This window comes from Panthera tigris, chromosome B4 (assembly GCF_018350195.1).
Source record: "Panthera tigris isolate Pti1 chromosome B4, P.tigris_Pti1_mat1.1, whole genome shotgun sequence".
NCBI classification, from domain to species: domain Eukaryota; kingdom Metazoa; phylum Chordata; class Mammalia; order Carnivora; family Felidae; genus Panthera; species Panthera tigris.
In genome coordinates this window covers 64,069,060-64,083,753 of record NC_056666.1, presented here as the reverse complement: position 1 = coordinate 64,083,753, position 14,694 = coordinate 64,069,060, and the positions used below count along the sequence as shown (strand labels likewise).

Here is a 14,694-nt window from a genome sequence, read left to right as displayed (position 1 = left end):
AAAAGCCTTAATAACCTGGGACCCAACCCCTTTACTCACCGAAATCCTCTCTCCTACAACCCTTTCCTGCCTTCCCCAAGCTCTTCAGGCAGTCTCACAGTTTGTCCTCTCCTCTGCACTTTCTCAGTAAGTGGGACTGTGATGGTGTTTACCACAGGCCAGTTATCTGTATGCATCTCCCCTGCCACCAGACTGTGAGCCAGCCCCTCAAAGCCGGGGACTGCCACTCTGGACTCTATGCTCCTAATGCCAGGCAAAGGTCCTTGTGTATAGTGAGCACTTATTAAATCTGCAATGAATAACAGCTTGCTGCAGAATTTTTTAGTCTAGTGCAAGTTTAGAGGCAACCTAAGAATCTAATAACAGATGAACGATTACACAAGAATGCGTACAACTTGATAGAATATCATGCAGTTATTAAAAATATGGTCGTGGGGCACCTGGGTGGCTCAGTCGGTTGAGCTGCCGACTTCGGCTCAGGTCACGATCTCGCGGTCCATGAGTTCGAGCCCCGCGTCGGGCTCTGTGCTGACAGCTTGGAGCCTGGAGCCTGTTTCCGATTCTGTGTCTCCCTCTCTCTGACCCCCCCACCCCCGTTCATGCTCTGCCTCTCTCTGTCTCAAAAATGAATAAACGTTAAAAAAAAAAAAATTAAAAAAAAAATATGGTCACAAAATCTATGTGGCATAAGGAGAATGTTGATGGCATTTTAATAACAATATACTATTGGGACACCTGGGTGGCTCAGTCGATTAATCAGCCAACTCTATTTTGGATCAGGACATGATCTCACATATCATGGGATTGAGCTCCTTGTCAGGCTCTGCACTGACAGTGCAAAGCCTGCTTGGGATTCGCGCGCTGTGTCTCTCTCTCTCTCTCTCTCTGTCTCTCTCTCTGTGTCCCTCCCCGACTAATGTGTGTGCTCTCTGTGTGTGTGTGTCTCTTTCTCTCAAAATAAATAAATAAACATTTAAAAAAGTATATACTCTTTGCTGAGCCCCTAGTAGGTATCAGGTATTGTAATAAGCAGTTCACAGTATTTTATTTAAACCTCACAGGGATTATAAAGTAGACCTTACTATCCTCATTTTTTAGGTGTGGAAACAAAGACTTAGAAATTCAGTTCTGTGCCCTCTGTCTCACAGCTAAGATCTGAACTTCATTTGAGACCAAAGCTTGGCTCTAAGTCATTATTGCTACATTATCTTCTGGAAGTAAAGGGAAAAAAAATAAATACATAACTAAATACTCACTATGAACAACTACATAAAAAAGAAAAGATACTTAGGAACTAAGGCCTAGGGTTACCTACTTCAAAATTCTAAGAGCAGTTGTGAGGAAGAAATATTGGTGATATTTTCCTTTCCTCTGTTTTCCAAAATTCTTGATGTCAAAAAGGATTACTCTCTAAAAATAATATTTACTCCTTCTACACATATTTTTCAATGGTGATTCTACTCTGTTCTTAGGTGGATCTACCAAGTAGCAAGACACAATAAAAAAATCTAGGAAGAAATTGACTCACAGTTTCTAGAGAATTGATTCCAAGGGCATTTACTGAGAAAGAAGAAAAAAATGGCAGATCCCAGAAAGGCATACAAGCGGCAGTGTCCTCTTCAGAGCCACGTGCACCTCTAGGGGTTCTGACATTGTCTACGTGATGGCACCTCCAGCCGCACTGTCCACCAATCTAGTAACAGGGCCTCCAAACGTAAGCATGTGACAAAGAGCCAACAATCCCGTAAAGATTTTCAAGGTGAAAAAGGGTTGGAAACAGGCTGGATAATTTACCTTCTTCAAATGCTGGATGGGCAGCAACACTGCCCAGCATCCATCATAGTGGCCACTGTGCCGGCAAAGCAGCGATCAAATAGCCTTGTGAGTATTTTTCTACCTCCCTTGGCTACTGAATGTACCTGGTTGCATCCATCCTTACTCAGCCTTTCTCTTTTTCTTAGCAAGAAGTTTTATCCAGGAAGATGCTGTAAGTCAGAGGTTCCCAAACTCTTTTTTTTCAATATATGAAGTTTATTGTCAAATTGGTTTCCATACAACACCCAGTGCTCATCCCAACAGGTGCCCTCCTCAATACCCATCACCCTCCCACCCCCCATCAACCCTCAGTTTGTTCTCAGTTTTTAAGAGTCTCTTATGCTTTGGCTCTCTTCCACTCTAACTTCTTTTTTTTGGAATCATGGAGTCCTTAGCTACTTCTCAATAACTTTTTTTCTTAATGTTTATTTATTTTTGAGAGAGACAGAGACAGAATGTGAGTGGGTTAGGGGCAGAGAGAGGGAGACACAGAATTCGAAGCAGGTTCCAGGCTCCGAGCTGTCAGCACAGAGCCCGACACGGAGCTCGAACTCATAAACTGTGAGATCATGACCTGAGCTGAAGTCGGACGCTCAACCAACTGAGCCACCCAGGCGCCCCTCTCAGTAACATTTTCATGGCACTCCAGGCCAAGAGAAATCTCTAACAGGCTATTTTATTTTATTTTAAGTTCACTTATTTTGAGAGCGAGTGTGCACACATGCACACACATAACTTGGGGAGGGGCAGAGAGAGAGGGAGACAGAGAAACCCAGGCAGGCTCTGCGTTGTCAGCACAGAGCCCAATGCAGGGCTTGAACTTGCCAACCGTGAGATCATGACCCAAACTGAAGCCAAGAGTCAGATCCTCAACAGACAGCCACCCAGGTGCCCCTAACAGGCTCACTTATTAAGTAATTAGGTATAAACAACTTTGGCCACTCTGACTGGCGTGAGGTGGTATCTGAGTGTGGTTTTGATTTGTATTTCCCTGATAAGGAGCGACGTTGAACATCTTTTCATGTGCCTGTTGGCCATCCGGATGTCTTCTTTAGAGAAGTGTCTATTCATGTTTTCTGCCCATTTCTTCACTGGGTTATTTGTTTTTCGGGTGTGGAGTTTGATGAGCTCTTTATAGATTTTGGATACTAGCCCTTTGTCCGATGTGTCATTTGCAAATATCTTTTCCCATTCCGTTGGTTGCCTTTTAGTTTTGTTGGTTGTTTCCTTTGCTGTGCAGAAGCTTTTTATCTTCATAAGGTCCCAGTAATTCACTTTTGCTTTTAATTCCCTTGCCTTTGGGGATGTGCCGAGTAAGAGATTGCTACGGCTGAGGTCAGAGAGGTCTTTTCCTGCTTTCTCCTCTAAGGTTTTGATGGTTTCCTGTCTCACATTCAGGTCCTTTATCCATTTTGAGTTTATTTTTGTGAATGGTGTGAGAAAGTGGTCTAGTTTCAACCTTCTGCATGTTGCTGTCCAGTTCTCCCAGCACCATTTGTTAAAGAGACTGTCTTTTTTCCATTGGATGTTCTTTCCTGCTTTGTCAAAGATGAGTTGGCCATATGTTTGTGGGTCTAGTTCTGGGGTTTCTATTCTATTCCATTGGTCTATGTGTCTGTTTTTGTGCCAATACCATGCTGCTTGATGATGACAGCTTTGTAGTAGAGGCTAAAGGCTGGGATTGTGATGCCTCCTGCTTTCCTCACGCCAGTCAGAGTGGCCAAAATGAAGAAATCAGGAGACTATGGATGCTGGAGAGGATGTGGAGAAACAGGAACCCTCTTGCACTGTTGGTGGGAATGCAAATTGGTGCAGCTGCTCTGGAAAGCAGTGTGGAGGTTCCTCAGAAAATTAAAAATAGACCTACCCTATGACCCAGCAATAGCACTGCTAGGAATTTACCCAAGGGATACAGGAGTACTGATGCATAGGGGCACTTGTACCCCAATGTTTATAGCAGCACTCTCAACAATAGCCAAATTATGGAAACAGCCTAAATGTCCATCAACTGATGAATGGATAAAGAAATTGTGGTTTATATACACAATGGAGTACTACGTGGCAATGAGAAAAAATGAAATATGGCCTTTTGTAGCAACGTGGATGGAACTGGAGAGTGTGATGCTAAGTGAAATAAGCCATACAGAGAAAGACAGATACCATATGCTTTCACTCTTATGTGGATCCTGAGAAACGTAACAGAAACCCATGGGGGAGGGGAAGGAGGAAAAAAAAAAAAAAAAAAAAGAGGTTAGGTATAAACAACTTTGTAACTATTTTTGACCCAGCAACTTACCACCATTTGAAAATGTAATATAAAACAGTTGCAAGAAAAATTAATATTTTTATTCCACTCTGAAATCATTACCATTACTGACTAATGGCATGTAGGTACTGGATGGGTTTGGGTCCTGCAAAACTTCTCACACCACAGGATCATATTAGACCTTGCCATCCTCATTTCTGTTCCACATTGATTTTTACCAGATACTTGCTTATTATCACGATAACCCGCCGAAACCCCAGCTCTGCAAAACTATGATGTCATCAAAAGAAAGAGTACAGTGTAATTCTAAAACAGAACCACCTACAGCTAATTGTTCCCACAGTGTTTAATAGATGTCCCTGTGTTTCCCTTGGAATTTTAAAATACCCTCCAGATAGCACCCCACTGAGCTGGTGGCACTGCCCCAGAGCACCTCGGCCTAGGCACATATTTTGTCAATAATGTCTTTAAGCCCTTAGTTTTCGCAGTGCCAGATGATGAAAAGACTCCCTAACTAGAAACTCAGAGGCCTGGACTTACTGCTTAGCCAGTGGTATGACATGGGCAGGCTGTTTTACCCTCCCTATCACGTGTGCTTCAGTCTCAAAATAAGGGAGCTAGAGTATATCATCTCCCAAGTTCCCTTCTGCTCTCAAACACTAAGAATGAATGTTAGAGGAAGGAGGGTTCTTCCTCATTCTTACTGGTTTCAGGGGGAACAGAGAAAGGGCTAGAGCAGCCAGGACAAGTATTTATTTTCCAGAAGGAAATTCATACTAAAATTTAGGTGTGCTATGATGAAAGGCTGGAGCATGAGATGTTACTAGGCTACCAGGTGAGGTGGTGGTTACATCCCCCGTAGGGCACACTGTTGAGTGACGTCGACACCAGCACTGCTCTTTCTGTGTGCTGTTTCTACTCTTACCCAAACTCCTTCTGGACAAATGGATTGCATTATGAGGTGACTGGATATTGTCAGGCTGGGAGTGACTATGAAACAGACTCAGGTTACCTATCCTGCTTGGAGATCAAACTCATCATGTCAGCTTAAGAAGGACCAGACTAAACAACAGGGCTGACTAGGCACGGACACTGAAACACAAAATACAGTATTTGTAAACAGGTGATATTTTCTCAGACATTTACCTAGAATTTTGTATTCTTAACATTCTATAAGATTTGTTTTTAAATTTAACTTTTCTCTTTTGCAACTAGTTTTAAAGACATGATTTAGAAAAATGTATTTGCAGGGTAAAGAGTGCTTTATAGGCAAAAGAAAACACAATGAAATAAGTGGAACTTTTCTGCCCAGTTTGCAGGGGGTTAAGATGATACAGTAACAAGTCTAGCCTGACATGATGGAAGCAATTTTTTTTTTAACTGCCCATCATTCCTCTCTTGTGGTTAGCATTTCAGAGAAGTATTTCCCTTTCTGGGACATGCCCAGGTACCACACTATAAGGAAAACAAAAGTTGAGGAGGGTTAGTCTATGTTAGGGAGGCTTGTATACTAGCCATCTTTCATCAAAGTCCAACCATTAGGACTTGACCTCAGATCTACTGATGCCCATGGATTTTTTTTTAAGTAGGCTCCATACCCAATGTGGGGCTTGAACTGATAACCCTGAGATCAAGAGTTGCATGTTCTACCAACTGAGCCAGCCAAGAACCCCTAAGGGATGTTTTTGATTAAAATTGGAAGGATGATGTCTTAGTCCAGTGTGAATAACAGGATCCAATTCTTCACATCATTAGAGTATCTGTTACTGTCTTCGTTTGGGTAATAAACCCTCTCCTTACAGATCTTTAACATTGACTGTAAAACAGAGGTGGGAGGAAATTATACAAGCATCTGGGTCCTAGTCTGTTGCCATTCACATTCTTCCTTCTTACATTTTTTTTTTTCCAGGAAGTGACTCATCTAAATTGGAATCTAGATGTTTTAATTCTTCTTTCTTTGTTTAAGAAAATTCCTGAAATATATGAAAGCTGAAGACTCTTTGCAGGGAGTACATATATATAACATAATATACATTTATGGTAATGTATTAATTAGTAAATGTGTTTAAGTTAAATGTTTATGAGACAGTGTGACAAGTGGAAAAAGGGTTAAAAACAAAGACTGTTATGTAAATAAGACATTGGGCTCCACAATTTGCAAAGTTCCAACCTAAACTCTATAGACAAAAATGAGACACTGGTTCCTTTCTCTTGAGGAATCTTCAGCACGTTTGAGAAACAAAGACCTTTACCTCTGGTGCAGGGGCAGGAGCTGGTGAGGAGCTAACAAGATAAAACAGTGATAGATGGATGGTACTAGGCAAAGATACGCAAATATCATTCTGTAAAAATGATCAAAATATCAACATTATGAACATTTTTTAAAAAATTTTTTAAACGTTTATTCATTTTTGAGAGACAGAGAGCACAAGCAGGGGTGGGGCAGAGAGAGAGGGAGACACAGAATCTGAACCAGGCTCCAGGCTCTGAGCTGTCAACACAGAGCCTGACGTGGGGCTCGAACTCACGGCAAGATCATGACCTGAGCCAAAGTCAGACGCCCAAACAACTGAGCCACCCGGTGCCCCTGAACATTCTTTTAGAGGCTGAGATTGAGCCAGAATGGAAAAGAGAACTCAGGTTTGCGCTCGTAAAACTCAATGTTCAACAGTTATTACAGTTCAAAAAATAAATATCCTGAAAGACCAACACATGCAAACCCTTACTACCTTATTTTTGTTTTAACTGGAGTTAGTAGCATACAGTGTAGTATTGGTTTCAGGAGTAGAATTTAGTGATTCATCACTTATATAGAACACCTAGTGCTCATCCCACAAAGTACTCTCCTTAATGCCCATCACCCATTTAGCTCATCCACCCACCCACCTCCCCTCCAGCAACCCAAGTTTGTTCTCTATAGTTAAGAGTCTCTTACGGTTTACCTCCCTCTCTGTTTTTATCTTATTTTACTTTTCCTTCCCTTCTCCTAATGTTCATCTGTTTTGTTTCTTAAACTCCACAAGTTAAATCATATGGTATTTGTCTTTCTCTGACTTATTTCACTTAGCATAATACACTCTAATTGCATCCACATTGTTGTAAATGACAAGATTTTGTTCTTTTTGGTGGCTGAGTAATACTCCATTGTATACCACATCTTCTTTATCCACTCATCAGTCAGTGGACATTTCGGCTCTTTCCATACATTGTCTATTATTGATAGCACTGCTATAAACATCGGGGTGCATATGCCTCTTTGAATCAGCACTCCTGTATCCTTTGGATAAATACCTAGTAGTGCAACTGCTGGATTGTAGGGTAGTTCTATTTTTAATTTTTTGAGGAACCTCCATACTGTTTTTTAGAGTAGCTGCATCAGTTTGCATTCCCACCAGTGGTGCAAAAGAGTTTCCCTTTCTCTGCGTCTTTGCCAACATCTGTTGTTTCCTGAGCTGTTAATTTTAGCCATTCTGACAGGTGTGAGGTGGTATCTCATTATGGTTTTAATTTGTATTTCTCTGATGATGAGTGATGTGAAGCATCTTTTCATGTGTCTGTTAGCCATGGATGTCTTCTTTGGAAAAGTGTCTATTCATGTCTTCTGCCCATTTCTTCACTGGATTGTTTTTTGGGTGTTGAGTTTGATAAATTCTTTATAGATTTTAGATACTAACCTGATGTCATTTGCAAATATCTCCTCCCATTCCACTGGTTGCCTTTTAGTGTTAACTGTTTTGTTCACTGTGCAGCAGCTTTTTATCTTGATGAGGTCCCAGTAGTTCATTTGTGCTTTTGTTTCCCTTGCCTCTGGACATATGCTTACTAAGTTGCTGTGGCCTAGGTCAAAGAGATTGCTGCCTGTTTTTTCCTCTAGGATTTTGATAGCTTCCTGTCTTAAATTTAGGACTTTCATCCATTTTGAATTTTTGTGTATGGTGTTCCAGTTTTATTCTTCTGCATGTAGCTGTCCAGTTTTCCCAACATCATTTGATGAAGAGACTTTTTTCCATTGGATATTCTTTCCTGTTTTGTCAAGGATTAGTTGGCTATACATTTCTCCATCAAGGATATTAGCCATGGGTCTTTCATATATGGTCTTTATGATGGTGAAGTATGTTCCTTCCATACCTACTTTCTCGAAGGTTTTTATGAAGAAAGAATGCTGTATGTAGTCAAATGTTTTTTCTGCATCTATTGAGAGGATCATATATTTCTTATCCTTTCCTTTATTAATGTGGTATATCATGTTGACTTATTTGTGGATATTGAACCATTCCTGCAGCCCAGGAATAAATCTTACTTGATCATGGTGAATATTTCTTTTAAAATATTACTGGATTCAATTTGCTAGTATCTTGTTGAGTATTTTTGCATCCATGTTCATCAGGGAAATTGGTCTGTAACTCTCCTTTTTAGGGGGTCTTTGTCTGGTTTTGGGATCAAGGTAATACTGGCTTCATAGAATGAATTTGGAAGTTTTCCTTTCATTTCTATTTTTTGGAACAGTTTCAAAAGAATACCTTTAAATGTTTGGTAGAATTCCCCTGGGAAGTCATGTTCCCAGGCTCTGGACTCCTGTTTGTTGGGAGATTTTTGATTACTGATTCAATTTCTTTACTGGTTATGGATCTGTTCAAATCTTCTATTTCTTCCTGTTTCAGTTTTGGTAGTTTATATGTTTCTAGGAATTTGTTCATCTCTTCCAGAGTGCCCAATTTGTATTTCTATGGTATTGGTTATGATCTCTCCTCTTTCATTCATGATTTTATTTATTTGGGTCCTTTTTCTTTCTGGTAAGTCTGGCTGGGGGTTATCAATTTTATTGATTCCTTCAAAGAACCAACTCCTAGTTTTGTTTATCTGTTCCACTATTTTTTGATATTGATATCATTGATTTCTGCTCTAATCTTTATTATTTCCCATTTTCTTCTGGTTTTGGGCTTTATTTGCTGTTCTTTTGCCAGCTCCTTTAGGTGTAAGGTTGGGTTATATATTTGAAATATTTCTTCTTTCTTTAGGAAGGCCAGGATTGCTATGTATTTCCTTCTTATGACCACCTTTGCTGCATCCCAAAGGTTTTGGACTGTCATGTTTTCATTTTTATTGGCTGCCATGTACTTTTTTATTTCCTCCTTAATTTCTTTTTTTTTTTAATGTTTATTTTTGAGAGAAAGCATGAGCGGGGAAGGGGCAGAGAGTGGCAGGGGTAGTAGTATTGGGACAGCTGAGAGCCCAATCTGGGGCTCGAACTCACAAACCACAAGATCATGACCTGAGCTGAAGCTGGATGCTTAACTTACTGAGCCACCCAGGTGCCTTGGTGTCTTTAATTTCTTGGTTAACCCATTCATTCTTTAGTAGGATGTTCTTTAACCTCCAAGTATTTGTGGTCTTTTTTTCCTGTGGTGATTTCAAGTTTCATAGCGTTGTGGTCTGAAAATATGCACAGTATGATCTTAATCTTTTTGTACTTGTTGAGGGCTGATTTGTGAGCCAGTATGTCATCTATTCTGGAAAATGTTTCATGTGCACTGGAGAAGAATGTGTATTCCGCTGCTTTTCGATGAAATGTTCTGAATATATCTGTTAAGTGTCCATCTGGTCTAGTGTGACATTCAAAGCCATTGTTTCCTTGTTGATTTTTCTGCTTAGATGATGTGTCCATTGCTGTAAGTGGGGTGATAAAGTCCCCTACTATTATTACCAATGAGTTTATGTTTGTTATTAATTGATTTATATATTTGGATGCTCACAACTTGGGGGCACCGCTACTACTTAGATCAACTTTACACAAAACTGCTGAGCTTAAGTTCTACAGGGTTTTCTTTGTTAGGAGAGAAAGCAAATTCAGCAAAAATAATCAACTGAACCCTTACTATTGAAACCTGGGGATTATTTATGGCCTCTCATCTGGTCTTATAAAATCAACTCTCTCTACCTAACCTTACCTTTCTACTCCAAGTCCAAACCCCAGAAAGAGGAAAGTCTTGAAAAGAGTAGCCAGGCTGTGTGGGCAAGAATCCTTTAAGACTAGGACTGAGGTGTACTCCATTGTGAACGTTTGAAGGTGACCGTATCTGCTCTGTGTATGGCAGGGTATGTGTGCGGCAAGAGGGACATAAGGGTGTATTCTGAAAAATTTCATCTTCCCTATAAATTATATATAATTTATATATATAAATTTTTCTGAGGTAACCAGAGGATAATCAGGTGAATATGGGGACAAATCATGGTTAGTTAATGCTGTGAATATAGATTGCCAAACTCTTGTCAGGATGGGAAATACTTATAAAATTTTTTGTCCTACAACTTTTTGGGGGGTGACTTCTCAGCTATAGCCTGGGATTTGAGGCATGCATCTAAGAAACAGGCATAATATTTGGTACCTTCCTTTCAAGAAGATCAAGATTACATAGGTGAACTCTCTTTGAATACTTGGATAACTATATAGCTGTAAGAAGTTTTAAATACGTTTAAAAGTGTGATGGTGGGACATAAATGCACGTAAAACAACTGTTTACTCTGTGAGCCAAGAATAGCAAAGGATGACTTCCTGTCATGAAAAACCACCAATGAAATTTCTTTTAAAATAAAAAACAAAAACAAAAGCAAAAAAACCCTCTTAGCTCCATTCATATTTTTGTCAAGCTGTCTAATCTTGTTCCTGTCTTTCTTGTTCATACTTCTCAAAAGGTGGGAACTCTACAGTCATGACCTCCACTTCCTCAGCTCACCTCTGTCTGACTAACATACACCAGACTCTGCTCCCTCCAAGACTAGCAGAGACATCCCAGGTGCCATACCCACAGGTCACTGTTCAGTTCTTATATCCCTGGACTTCCCTGGGTGCATCTGACTGTGCTGACCTCATTCTCCTTTGGCATTCCTTCTTCCTGTATTGCCTCACAATCAACTCTCCCGGTTCTGCGGGCTCTCTCCAGCAACTCCTTTCCTCTTCTCTCTCATCAGCATCTCCTTCCCCACTTTTTCCCTCCTCAGCCACATCTAATCCATCAGGTAAGATCCATAAATGTTCACTAAATAAATATTCATAAACATATCACAAGTAAATGTGTTTAGACATTATACAACAATTCATTGGCAAAACATGAAGTTATCAGTTCAAACATGGAACCCCATTAACAGATTAAAAGCCTTTAATCTTTATATGTGAGAAAACAAGGTAAATGATATCTTACTGAACATATAGCTGGAGGTAGGTCCAAATAAAGACCTTACCATTCCTCGTAAGCTAGTCTGCTCAACAGGTGTGTAGGAATTTAAATACTTCCCTGTCAAGTTCTGATGTCAAACCTCATTCCTGTTTCAGGTCCTCCGCACTTGCCCTTCCCTCTGTTTAGAACATTTCCCCAAATTTTCCTCTTGCTTCCATAACACACTTCATTAGACTCTGTACTTAGATGCCATTTCTTCAAGTATCTCTTTGCTTCATCACAACCCCTTGAGACTTCCTACCTATTCCAGCACCTTGGTCTTTTTGTCATTTAATAGCACTTATTCCTGCCCAACATTAAATTTTTTCCCGCACTCATTTTATTGTCTGCCTCCCACCCTAGAAGGTAAATTCCATGAATAAGGGAATTTTGTTTTATTTACTAAGGAATCCCCAGTATCTGGCCCAAAGTAGGTGCTCACTAAATCTTTGTTGAAAAATGAACAGAAGAAAAAACAGTAGGGAATGAATAAAGACAATGTAAGTGTGGGCTCTACCACTCTTACCTACCCAGGTAGTGACCACGGTGCCAGGTCACAGACACATCTGAGCGAATGGGCACGGAAATACATGATAAGTTTCTGAAGCAAGTCAAGCAGCAAGTACACTTGCTAATCTTGGGGAACAAGCAGGCAGGAAGTCTATGGCCCAGGACTAATGAACTTGACTCATCAGGATACCACACTTTCTCCAGGACAAAAGAGTAAGTCTCAAAGGGAAGATGGTGGGCAGTCCAGGAGATAAGGGATCCTATAGAGGTCACGGATATTCTAGATGCTTTCTGGGGGAAAAGTGAACAAGAGATGTCTGACTTAGTAAAAATGTAAATCAAGGGAAAATTTTTTAAACTTTCTTCTTGGCACTCTTCTCTATTCCTTTGCTCTCCTACAGGGTGGGTGGACAGTGACGCGTGACTTTACGCTAGCTCTCCATTTTCCCTATTTATGATCCAGATTTTACCTCATGACCTAAACCTGGCAGTCATGTAAATCCTAACACTATTCCAATGTGATCACACAATGGTGTTTTCCTCTTGAAAACAGATGTACAGTCAGCCAACCTGGGAGCCCAAAATAGCTAGTCATTTCATAAGCCCCAGTTATATTCTCTTCACTTGTCTCCACCTTCACTGATTTGTCACTCACTGGACAGCAGGGATGTCTGTGTTTACAGCAGCACCAGCTTTATACCTTTTCTAATGCTAGAAAAAATGGCAGACTCCCATGCTCAAAGTTTTTTTGTTTTGTTTTGTTTCATTTTGAGAGAGAGAGAGAAAGTGAGAGAGAGAGTGAGTGGAAGCAGGGGAGAGGAATGGGGAGGGGAGAGGGAGAGAGAGAAGGAGTGAGGGAGGGAGGGAGAGTAGGAGAGAGGGAGAGAAGGAGAGAGGGAGAGAAGGAAAGAAGGAGAGGAGAGAAGGAAAGAAGGAGAGGAGAGAAGGAAAGAAGGAGAGGAGAGAAGGAAAGAAGGAGAGGAGAGAAGGAAAGAAGGAGAGGAGAGAAGGAAAGAAGGAGAGAAGGAGGGAGGTCATGATCTCACAGTTTGTGGGTTCAAGCCCCGCGTCAGGCTCTGTGATGACAGCTCAGAGCCTGGAGCTCTGCACGGATGGCTGAGAGCCTGCTTGTAATTCTCTCTCTCTCTCTCTCTCTCTCTCTCTTCCCCTCTCCCTCTCACACTCTGTCTCCCTCTCTCTCAAAATAAATAAATTAATTTAAAAAATGTTTAAAAATTTTTAATAAAAAAATTAGAAATAAAATTAAAATCACCTATAAAACAATCAGGTAGATATAATCGTGGTTAACGTTTTGATGCATTTCCTTTAAAACTTTTGCATAATATGTATCAGGATTGGCATTATTCTAAACATTGTGCTCTTTAAGTAATTTTATGAAATCGTGGCACCTAGGTGGCTCAGTCAGTTGAGCATCTGACTTTGGCTCAGGTCATGATCTTGCAGTTCAGTTCGTGAGTTTAAGCTCCACGTCAGGTTTGCTGCTGTCAGTGCAGAGCCTGCTTCAGATCCTCTGGCCCCCTCTTTCTACCCCTCCCCCATTTGTGCTCTCTCAAAAATAAGCATTAAAAAAATAAATTTTATGAATTTATTTCTAAAGAAGAGTTTGCTTCAGTTTTTTCTCAATTATGCCAGGGTAGATGGGGTTTAAAAGATGATTTTGATATGTAATTAAGCTATTTAACATTTTATAGGGGTTGGTAATGCTCAAGGACATAATTTCTCTAAGAGTCCAATAAATATGAGCACAGCCATTTCAAATTTCTTCACATAAACAAAACTTTCCACCCAACAAGAGTTGGCTCCTGATTCAAAGGAGACTTATTTTCAGCTGATGTACCATTTTCTCCTGCAGGTTGAGCTCATTTATTGTTCAGAGTCACTATCTGCCTTTCTAATAAGGTTTCTAATAGCCTCTTAAATGCTGTTCACTTTGGAAGATTTTCAACTATTAGCTGAATAATGCCTCATGCTAGATGAAACTCATGAATTTTAAGAAGCAATTGGGGTGCCACAATTTGGTTCTTTCTTTAAAAACTGGCGATACAGTGTTCAACAGAACTGTAATGCCAGAAAACACACACACATTGCCCTCGTAAGATTCCCCTCTCCCCCATGCCACCCCACCCCAAATTGCCTTTGCTAGGGAGAGGATCTATGTCATTTTTGGTTTAACTCATGTAAAACCACAGGATTTATGGTTTTAAAGCATCATGTCTGGGAACAATACAGCCCACATTACTTAACACCCAACATGATTTATATGATCACCAAGGAAACCCTGAGACCTTCCTAATCATATATAGTTTCACAAACACAAGAAATTTAAGTGTTTTCATTTCAGTAGGGTGTACACATTTTCTGAAATGAACTAGAAGATCAAAATTCCTTACCAAAGAAAGAAAATAAAAAGCTGTTAGACTTCTCAAGGGAAGAAACTTCCCTACTTAGTACCATGTCATCCAATCAATTCTATTCAAGAAACATTTACCAGGAATGTTATGTCACATGCAGATAATAAAAAGGGGTTCGAAAGCTATTCCTTGCCCTCACAGACGTCACAGTCTAACATACTGGTTCTTAAAATGTGGCTCCTGGGCCAGCAGCATCATGGTATTCTCTGTTAGAAAACTTTTAACTGCCAACTCAATTTCTTTAGTAGACTGAAGGGCTAGTCAAATTTCTATTTCTTCATGGTTTATTCAGTTTGTCTTCCAAAGAAATGTGTCTGTTTTATCTAAGTTGTTCATAGTAACCACTTATTATCCTTTTAATGTCTGTAACAATCCTGATATTGGAATTGTCTCATTCTTGATCAGTCTCAACAGGGACTTATCAATCTTACCATTACTTCAAGGAAGCATTTTATTT

General features: G+C 40.2%; 1 long non-coding RNA gene across 8 annotated transcripts in view; it reads left to right on the top strand.

The window, feature by feature from the left end:
* The first annotated feature begins 4,026 nt into the window (after nt 1-4,026).
* Nucleotides 4,027-14,694, top strand: part of LOC122240326 — a 63,996-nt gene continuing 53,328 nt past the window's right edge. For 3 of the 8 annotated variants that reach the window (XR_006219877.1, XR_006219876.1, XR_006219874.1), the window contains exon 1: nt 9,770-12,018. This is a non-coding gene — a long non-coding RNA (uncharacterized LOC122240326). Of the gene's footprint in view, nt 5,205-9,769; nt 12,019-14,694 lie in introns of those variants that run through there. The other 5 variants (XR_006219880.1, XR_006219875.1, XR_006219879.1 and 2 more) reach the window with 3 other exon arrangements.